This window comes from Pteropus vampyrus, unplaced genomic scaffold (genome assembly GCF_000151845.1).
Source record: "Pteropus vampyrus isolate Shadow unplaced genomic scaffold, Pvam_2.0 Scaffold149, whole genome shotgun sequence".
NCBI classification, from domain to species: Eukaryota; Metazoa; Chordata; class Mammalia; order Chiroptera; family Pteropodidae; genus Pteropus; species Pteropus vampyrus.
Window position 1 is genome coordinate 731,296 of NW_011888930.1, and position 10,467 is coordinate 741,762.

The 10,467-nt window shown below is 36.5% G+C and overlaps 1 protein-coding gene across 3 annotated transcripts in view; it reads left to right on the forward strand.

Annotated features, from left to right (window-relative positions):
- The window catches only part of ZFPM2 (zinc finger protein, FOG family member 2), a 457,642-nt gene that overhangs the window by 309,608 nt on the left and 137,567 nt on the right, over positions 1–10,467 (forward strand). The gene's annotated exons all lie outside the window — the stretch shown is intronic.

Genomic DNA, 10,467 nt, shown 5'->3' on the forward strand with positions numbered 1-10,467 from the left:
GGAGAAGAAGCACCCATACACATAACTGTGTGTGTTATTATAAGTATTATACTGCCGATTATCTTATACTCTATTCAGTTTGCCCTGTAGTCATAAGTCAGTACAAATTTAGAGGAAATGAAGCCAAGCTTCCGTTTTTGTATCAAACAAGTATGCAAGAAAACGTGATCACCTGATACAGGTTTATAGCCAAGAATTCCATAAGTTCCATTCAGTCACTGTGAACCCATAGTATCTGCAGAGAACTAGTTTATAGAATCAGAGGCCCAAAGCCTTTGCCTGAAGATAATTTTGGATATTTTTTTTTTAATTTTGAGCACAGGATATTTTTATTTTTAATCAAAGTCATATAAAATGCCAACATAAAGATGATATTGATGATAATAATAATAACAGTGATAGCAGTTACCATGTATTAAGCACTTACTCTATGCCAGGTATTGTTTTAAACACTATACGTATTCTTATTTACCATTACAAAAAACTCAAGATGTAAGCAGCATTATTCCCACTTTACAGATGAATAAACTGAGGCTAAGATAAGTTAAGTAATAGTTCAAGTATATGTAGCTTGTATATGATGAAATTGGGATTCAATCTTGAGCATAGTGTCCCAATTCTCAATTATACAATTAGCAGAGTTCTGAAGATACCATTTACTAAGCCAAGGTTGCAGGTTATTGTTCTTCATATGTTTGCATACATGTATATCACCAAAACTTTTTTTCTCATTCTGTGGTTTGGCTTTAAAGAGACAGTGTTCAAAAACTAAAACAGCAATGACAGTAGTACTTTTTCATGAATTTCTCTGTTGTTCTTAAGATCACAGCAATTTTAAGTCATATAGAAAACCAATCTTCATATCATTCTGTAAACATCTTCCAAGTGATTTTTGCTTGTTTGCATAAATGTAACCATGAGATTAATATATTTAAGTCAATATTGATTGTCTCCTTTGTTCAAGGCCCTATATAGGCACTGCTGAATAATGACAGAAATTTTAATATGACCTAACTTCGGTGAGCAACTTTCTGCACACTAAGTTGATCAACTTTTCAAAACAAGGATCTTTCATTATAAAGACACTTGCAAAAGTCTGGACTATTTTCCACCTTAAAATAGAGGATCTGTTGCATGCTATTAAGATTTTGAAACAACAGCCTTGTCTAATGTGGCAGCCAATTTTTAAACCAGCCTACAATTTAATGTCTAACTTTATCTAAAGGTCCTACCTAATATGATATAAATAAGAAATTATAATGTAAAAGGAGAAAATCGTGCTCTTATTTTAAGCCTTTATTTAACCATTCTGTCATTCATAGAAAATATATAACTGTTGCTTGGTTTTACAGTATTCTTGAAAAAAAAAGGGTGAGTGCCTGAACCAAATATTTAGCAGTGGGAATTATAAAATTGTAAGGCGATTAAGTTAGCTAGTCTCAGAATTCCAATATTGCTTTTTAAATGACTTCAGGATATAGGAGGTACTAAGGTTATTATCTGTTATCAGGAATACAGTGGAATTGTACAACTGGATAATAACCAAACAAACTGACACAATGTAAAATTACATTATCAGTGTGTTAAAACAAAATTGCGCCCTAAAGGAGTCCACATGCCAGCTCAGAGCTGCAGTGTAATTATGCTTAACTCTGATAATTAAAATACAACGGAGATCAACAGAATCATTTTCATTAAGAAAATTATTAATGATGGTGGTATAACAGTAATTGATTGCAGAGCACCACAGGATAACGTGATGCCGAAAACCTAACACGTTTCATGAACATCTGAGGCTTTTTCTGGTTATGTTCTATAAGAATGAGAGACGTTTTGAGGAGTGAGCAATTTATTATGCCTGTTCTAGGAATCGGTGGTCATAAAAATGGCTGCTTTAGAGCACCACCGTTTTGAGACAAATTGTCATTTCTCAAGGGTTTTTAAGGTCAAGACAAGTGACCCCACTAGTGACTATGTTATTTGCAATAGAGCTGTCTGTTGCAAATTGCAGAATGACAGCAACTTTAGCAGCTATCGGGGGTTCTGTCATTTCATTTTTTATTATGCATTTGCTGTTTTTACAATTATGTTAGTGATTTACCGATGTTATTTCAGTCTGGTTCTGGTTGTACTGAATACTTTATGTCCTTAGTTATTATTAATGTATGCTATATGATGTGAAAAAATACATTTGTTCTCATATCAATATCACTGTGAATTTCCTTAATGAAATATTGATAAATAATCCTGTATGATAATACTATTAATTACCGAGTGGATTAGATGGGCTATCATATATTGGAGAAAAAGTATCCCAAACTGCCCTGGATTCATGCATGAATGAAGCTTCTGTCTCTTAGGGGTAAAAAGCCAGTTAGGATGTTCACAAATGATAAGAACTAAGAATATATCAGTTTTTTAAGTATAAAAGTGAAAAACGAAGAGTGGGGTCTTTAGAGAGGTGACTCGCTATCATTCAGGGATGTTAGCTTGTCATTCAAAGAGATGCTGATCTTGAAAGCTACCCCCAAAAGTATCCTTGTCAGCTAAAATGAGGGACAACTCTTTAGGGTAGATTTATTTTTTTCAGAGTAAGATACTGTGAATATTTCTTTAAAGCAGCATATTACATAGAGGAAATTTTTATGTTATAGTTCTAAGTGAAAAAACAGAATATGAGTTTTTGTGCCTAGTAGGATTATAATTATATTAAAAAGTATATGCACAGGGAAACATACTGGAAAGAAATATCTCAAAATTATAAAAGTATTTCTGTAAAGGTGGTAAGATTTGGGGAGCTTTTTTTGTATCCCTCTTTTATAATTTTCTTCACTTTGATTATTTTTCTTATACGATTTAAGAAAAATATTTGCAAATGAAAATCACTCTTTGTCTTAACTACATTCTTGCTCTTCTTTGTATACAATCCAAACTAAAAGAACAAAGAAATCTTTGCCTTGCCCACAAGGACAAATTCTGTGTCCCTCATCCATAGAATTTAAATTATTTCCTAGTGATACATTTATTTTTCTTTAGCATCTCTATGAATGTCCCAACACTTTGTTTCATAAGATAATTTTCCAAATAAAACAAATGTAATCGAGCCCATGCTTTGTGCATGATACGCCCCAGGTGTCTTGAGAAATAGAAAGGAATATGAAACACCCCCTGACTTAAGGAGCTTATTGAAAGGCTTTAATTGGTGAAGGCTTCACAGTACTGAGTTTAGTCTTGTGTGGTCAAGGCGAAGTTGACAGAGGATGCGGATTCGGGTTGGCTATTGCCAGTTGAATATAAGTTTGAGGAAGACATTTGAGGAGAGAGTTTACAAATAAGACCAGTGAGGGACAAGCCTCCAAAAGTCTCTGAGGACCGTGTTGTAGATTCAGCTGAGGGCTCAGTCTGAAGTCCTTGCCAGGGGGCAGCAGAGAGCTGCTGAAAGTTCTGAGGCACATGATCACGTCGGGATTTCAGTAAATGTTTTGGGTCCAAGGTTAAGCTCCGGTCCATCCATTAATAAAACCAAGACTTTATCTGTTGGTGCTATACCCCTCTAGAAGATAGCAGTAAATCATCAGCCTTAATCCAGTTATTACCGGACTCATTACCGCAATAATTTTTGAACTCCAAATGAACTTCCTATCCTCTCAGCCTACCACCATCATTTTCCACCAGCCCCTCCTGTCTTTACTTTCAGGTTATCTGACTTAGTCCACGATTCTAATCACTCTCTTGTATCCCCTCATTCTTCTCTCTCTCTCTTTCTCTCTCTCTCTCTCTCTCTCTCTCTCTCTCTCTCTCTCTCTCTGGACTTTACTGGCCTAACAATCCCCCCATTCTTGTCAGTCCAACTCTCTCTCCCCTTTTCTCTGGAGAGAAGTGAGTCTTAGAGAGTAGTGCCTTATCCGCAGTGAGTGCCATGTAAAAACTTGTGGTCAAAATGAAAGAAACGAACCACCGCCACAGCAAACAGCAATGATGACCAGTTTACATGACATTTGATGGCAAGGTGATTGAGAACCTTTAGTGTCTGTAGCCTATTAATACAGGTTTACTTTTCTAATTAATCTTCAAGGTCATTATTTCAGATTTCTGTCTCCTTCAATGTATAACATGCATTGTTAGACGATAATCTTGCTTCTGTTTCCCAGAGAAAGTAGAAAAGTGGAAACACATATAAGCCTATAATGGGTTCCCATCACAATTATACTGAGATGGCCCAAATCAAATCTGACGCATTGCTTTCACCCCGTAACGTCAGAGTTGAATGTTTGTGGCAGAGACCGTCAAGGCTACAAAACAAAAATATTTATTATTTGGCCCTTTACAGGAAGAGCTTGCCTACCCCTGAACTAAACCTACGGAGTCATTACTTTGGCCTAACAGGCCCTACACGATTTGCCAGGGATGCTTCTGTGGTTACATATATCACACCCCTCTACTCTGTCTCAGTAGCAGAGGTCCCCTTGCTTTTGCTCGAAAATACAGAAAAATCCCTTTGCCTCAGGACCTTTGCACTAGGCTCTGTCCCCACATTGCACCCTCTCTCACTTCATGCATAACTCTCTAAATTTTGCCTTCTCAGAGGGTCTGCTTAACTACCTTGTCTCTCTCTTTCCTTTTTCTCCCCTGTATGTGTCAGATCAGGCTGCTAGAACAAAATACTATAGACTGGATGGCTTAAACAATAGTTATTTATTTCTCACAGTTCTGGAGGGTGGGAAGTCCCAAATCAGTAGAGGCAGATTCGGTGTCTGGTGAGAGCTCCCTTCCTGGTTTGCAGATGGCTGCCATCTTGCTGTATCTTTACATGGTGGAGGAAGAGAGAGCTCCGTCTTGTTTCTTCTTATAAGGACACTAAGCCTGCCATCGGGTCTCCACCTTCATGGCTTCACCTCCCAAAGGCTTCACCTCCTAACGACATCACATTGGGGGTTAGGGCTTCAGTGTAAAAATCTGGGGGAACACTAGCATTCAGTCCATAACATTTTCTCTCTCATTTATCTTCATGTTTGCTATTTTAGCATTTATTTAAAAATTTTAACATCATTCTCCTACCCCTAGAAGGAAAAGTCTTCAAAAATAGGAATTGTGTATGTTTTTAAGCAGTGCATAGTACATATTAGGTACTCATTAAATATTTATGAATGAATGAGTGAATGAATGGATTGCAGCTTATTCTGTAATATGGAGAACAATATAAATCTGCAGTTGATAATGTTCTCGCAATTATCTCTTAACTTTGTTTAACTTTCTGAGATTTCCTCAAACTTTATACCTTAACTTCACTGATGAATTTTAAGTATCATCTTTATAATTTGCAAGAGGTCTTTCTTCTTCTCTGACAACTCCTTTTTTTAATGTCTTACTCTTTTACATGGATATTTTTTTATCTCTGGAATTAATAATTGGAGGATGTATAGGAAGTTGCCCTATAAATTGCTTCCTACTTTTTTCCTGCCTGTTTTGGTCCCTGTGTTTAGTGTTAAAACTTTCCTTAAATGGTTAGAGATCCATGAATGTCTACTTTACCTTTTTAGGAGTGGGGCACTAAAAGCTAAATGCTTGAACAGCATGAGTAGGCAGATGGTGATTTTCACATAGGATCATCGGATGGCAACCCTGCCGTGGTAATGAGGTCCCCAAATAACAGTATATATAATGTTTTAGTCTTAGCATGGGTAGCTTCTCCAGAAAATGCCAGTGTTATCTCTGAGATTTATGAATCTTGCAGCCAGCAGTTTGAGGATTTAGTAGGTGAAAGAGACTGGGTAGTGCATTGGATAAGCCCTATCTCATTCTTGATATTGTAGATGTTCTCTTAATCATGTTATTTGGGTGACACCTTAGCATCCCCTCTGCTGAGCTTCTGCCTCTGGATCTAAAGCCACTGTTCTAGTTCTGCAAAGACTAAACCTCCGTCTTCTAACTAAGTGGGGTAGGAATGTCCCTTAGCTCCACCGGGAATAGCTGAGCATGTGTAGCTAACAGCTTCTTACCCAGAATACCAATTCTGCAGGTTTTAGCCCCACTGCGCATTCCACCTTTCAAAGCATCAGATGTCTTTATTTCCTGATCTCTTCCAGATTCTGCAGAATAAATATGTTTGCTTGTTGTTGACCTGCTGCTCTTCAAATACTTAGATTTCAGTGTTTTGTTCTCTGCTATGTCATTTCTATCAATTTTCTAGCTTCCAAGATTTTGTTGATTTCTATTGCCTATTCTGCCCTGTCTCTTTGCCCTTATCATCTTTTTTTACTTTATTGTCATGTCAGTACAAGGGAGTAGAAATAAATGCATGCAATTAATTCACCATACTTAACAGAAAGCTGTTTCTGCTTCCTTTCTTAGACAAGTTTTTGCCAAGCTTTCTGCACTCATTTCTTTGACTTCCTAAATTCTAGCATCTTTTCTTCTGTCCAGTTTCTATCTTTCTGACTCCATTACAGTGCCTCTTTCAGAGGTCTTCTATCGTTTCTTGTTGCCAAGTTTTCATTCCACTTGATCTGATTATCCCTTTCCATACTCAGTGACAGATTTATCCATCACTGCCCAGCCACTAAATGTTGTCATTCTCTTGTCCTCTTTCTTCTCACTTATATTTCTCCTAGGTTATCGCATCTATATTTTTAATTACCCTACTCCTTATAGCCCCATGTCTCACAGATTCTCCACAGATAACCTATGCTCCAACTATACTCATTTATTTAAAATTCCTCAAATATCCATTACTTGTTTATATCTGTCTTTGTACATCATATTTCCTTTGCCTAATAAACTTCTGGCCATCATGATCATTGCTAGCAGGTACCGTTCAAAATTTAGCATGTATCAGTGCCTCTAAATTGCCTTCTCTGCTGCACCCCACAAAGGGAGAGCCCCAGCCCAGCCTTTACATGGTACTAAGTTGGATGCAAACACCTCAAATGCAGTGACTCCATTTCTCACTTGTGTAACTTTTCAGACAGTATATAGTATACACTCACTAAATTTAGGTTTATTATTTAGAACTATTATTTATAATGTATCATTTAACAGAGTAAACTCTAGTGTGACTTGATTTCATCTCAGAAATTACTACTGTAGCAATCATTTGAAAATTTAGTACCCAAAATGCTATTCTCCCCATATCTAGAAAATTATTCCATGCCTTAGCAAACTTTTAAAATGCTAAGGAATCTGGTACAAGGCAATTTCTTCGGAATGTCCCATATATGCAAGCATACATTGTACTACATCAGTGAGCATGAAGGTATATAAAAGAATTTGGAAAAATTAAAATCTACATACATGGAAAAGATGCTCTCAAACCATAGGGTATTATTTGACACCTTTGCATGCCAACTATGTCAAGACATTGGCTCACTGTTACTGGACAATTCTTTTTGTATCCACCTTTTTTTTCTCCTGTCAAACATTAACTGTGCCTGTCGTTCTGAGCTCTTCACTGGGAGAAAGTCAGCAGACCTCAAGACTTTGCTCTGAGACCTGAAATTGGAGGCTTTTCATTTTATTCTCAGTTTATAAGTCAACCCCATTTTTGAAGGCTATTTTTAAACTTAAAAGGTCACCTTATATGCCATGACATGCAGTAGTACTTCAGAGAAGATATATTCTCATTAGTCTGTCTCAGGTCTAAGAAGGCTGTCAGACAACAATGGGGTCAACCAAGATAGTATGTCGTGGTGCCGCAAGCAAGAATATCCCAACCAAGGGAATGGATCCGAAATACATACATTTAAGTAAAAACAGATAAGATCTTCCTCTCTATCTAGTCATGTAGTTCTGTCTGCTGCCCATTGAAATTCAATGAGAATAAATTACATTACACCAGTTTTTCTGTCAGAAATCTAGTAGGTATCATCACTGTCTGGTCTCCATTGTCAGTAAAACTTTTCAAGAATGACTGCTCTCCAGTTCAGCACTCTTTACTTTGTATAGTCTTTCAATAAATAGAAATCTCAGAGGTTTCTTATGAAAACATTTTCAGATTCCTTATCAAATATGTCTAGTGAGAAATTTCAGGTTTCATAATGAATTGGACCCAATGAGTAATATATGATAATTCTACTCCCCTCCCCACCAAAAGGCATAAAATTTATCAGTAAACTAGTTAATAATGATTTGGAGTTTCTCAATGTCAGAACTGGTTTTGAAATGCGAATAAAATCTTAAGCGTCTTAAGTATAATTTTAGCTGTCTTACCGTGTTTCAGTGTAGGTTTCTGGATTAAATTGTGTGTTTTGCAGTCACATATTCTCACCTGTCAAGTCCAGAACAGGTCGATCTTAAGTCTAGGAAAGGGGGAAAACAAAAGTCCCATAGAAGATATTTAAGCCAAACAATATTTTAGTTTAGGAATCTTGCTTCACCGTTTTGCACTTTGACTGGAGATACATATAAGAAAAGATAGCCTTCTACCAATGAGAGAAAGGAAGAAGAAAATGTATATGAGAAAATGGACAAGTTACTTTTTATCTTATCCTTGGCTTTAAAGACACCATTTCAGTTAACTATATCAAAGGAAATTAAGATAACCGTCTTTACACACAAACAATGAAGAGTGATTATTAAAAAGATGGTCGTTACATGAAATTCAGTGGTCATATGTTCTTCAGTTCATTGAAATATTAGTTGAATACCCACTATTTGCCAGTAGGGAATCTGTTAACTTTTGAGATATATTCAAGTCATGTTTTACTTTGATGTGATACTAAGGTATAATTTCGTCCATGTCTAAACGATCCCTTTTTAAAAAATTGGCTAATGTTTTGCTATTTAAGGTGTAGCTTGCCAGCAAGCAATATGGCATCAGCTTGTAGAAATGCAAACTGCCAGGCCCCATTCAGTCCTACTGAATCCAAATCTGCATTTAAGATCCCAGGTGATCTGCATGCACACCTGAGTTGGGGACGCCAAGGCCTAGTGATTACTGACCTGACTCGAACAGAAGAGTACCCTGAGAGATGGAAAGAGTTACCCTTGCAATATACTAGTGTAAAAACATGCCGAGATTTGTAATTTTATTTGTAATTTAAATAACAAACACAATTGTAGAGTATGAGAATATCATCAGGGAAAAATAAGAATGTCGAAAAGTTTTTCCTGTTCTGTCTTTAAATATACAACAGCTTGAGTGCCATCTTTTTTGGCGCTCCCCTCATTCACACAAGTGGGAATATGGAAAAGAAAGAAAAGGAAAGACAATGCTCCTGTACTCTATTTAATGGCAACATTTATTGCTGTTTTTCTCTTCTCTCTAACACCTCTTAATTTATATTAGGTATTAAATTGTAATGCTGTTTCTTTTCATGGTGAAAATATTCCTGCCTGGACGCCTTTAAATCAATTCATTGTTATTCTGCAAAGCAAAATGCTAAATAAGTACTTAGGGGAAACACAGGCCCCCTGACCCTGGGAACTCTCTGGAGGCTTGCTTCTGTCATCCTTCCTGCACAGCAAACTGGGAAAAAAAGAGAAGGAAAAAAACAAATTTGCTGAGCCACACATTTCAAGTTGTCGACAACCCCATCCACGAGAAAACAGAAGAAAATATATATGCTCTCTGTCCTGTCAAAAGGCTTTTGCCTTATCTTGAGAGACTGTCAGGGCAGGAACATCAGTGAATGGACAGGAGTCTATTAAATTAATAAGCTGCTGGATGGTGTCTGGAGAGTTATGATGCTCCATAAATCCAGTTTGATCATGGTGGACAAGGTTTAAATCTGCAGACTTCTAATACACATCCAGTTCCTGGATTGGATTTGAAGTTTTGTGCCGGAGACACAGAGATAGTCCCTGCAGCATGTGAATTAAGATTTATCTTTCTTTTTTCTATCCCTTTTTTTTTTTTTCTTATACTACTTACAAAAATGAAAGCACCTTAGGGATCCTAGCAAATGTTATAGCTGGAAATGAAAGAACTGTTGTCAAGGTGAAACCGTGACCTAGAAGCCTAAAATCAAACCTTGGTCAATCTATTCATGCGGCCCCATCAGAACCGAGTGTAAAATGTCTGTGTGGAAGGAAAGATGCCTGAACTTATCTATAACCTATTTTATAGCGACGCCTGTCAAATTCTGCCCGTCTATATTTATGACAGAAGGAAAACTAATGGTGTCAGATCTGCCCAATAGTAATAAAAAAAAACCAGGAAATATTTTCTTCACCCCATTAAATAAAGTCCTCTGATATAGCCTTTACTGTGATATAGGTTTATTTGAGTTTTCAGCTTCTAACCATTTTAAGTCAAAAAACTGTATTTTATTATTCAAACAAATTCTCACACTATTAATTTTAGGTTGAAAACAACTTATTTACATGAGACTGATAAATAAAAGCCTTGGAATAAAAAAAAAAAATGGAATTTGTTCAGACTCATAAAACTCTCCCTGTTAAGTCGCTTTATTACACTGATTATAATATTCCAACCATGAGGGAATTACTAATTACATGTTTATTTCATCA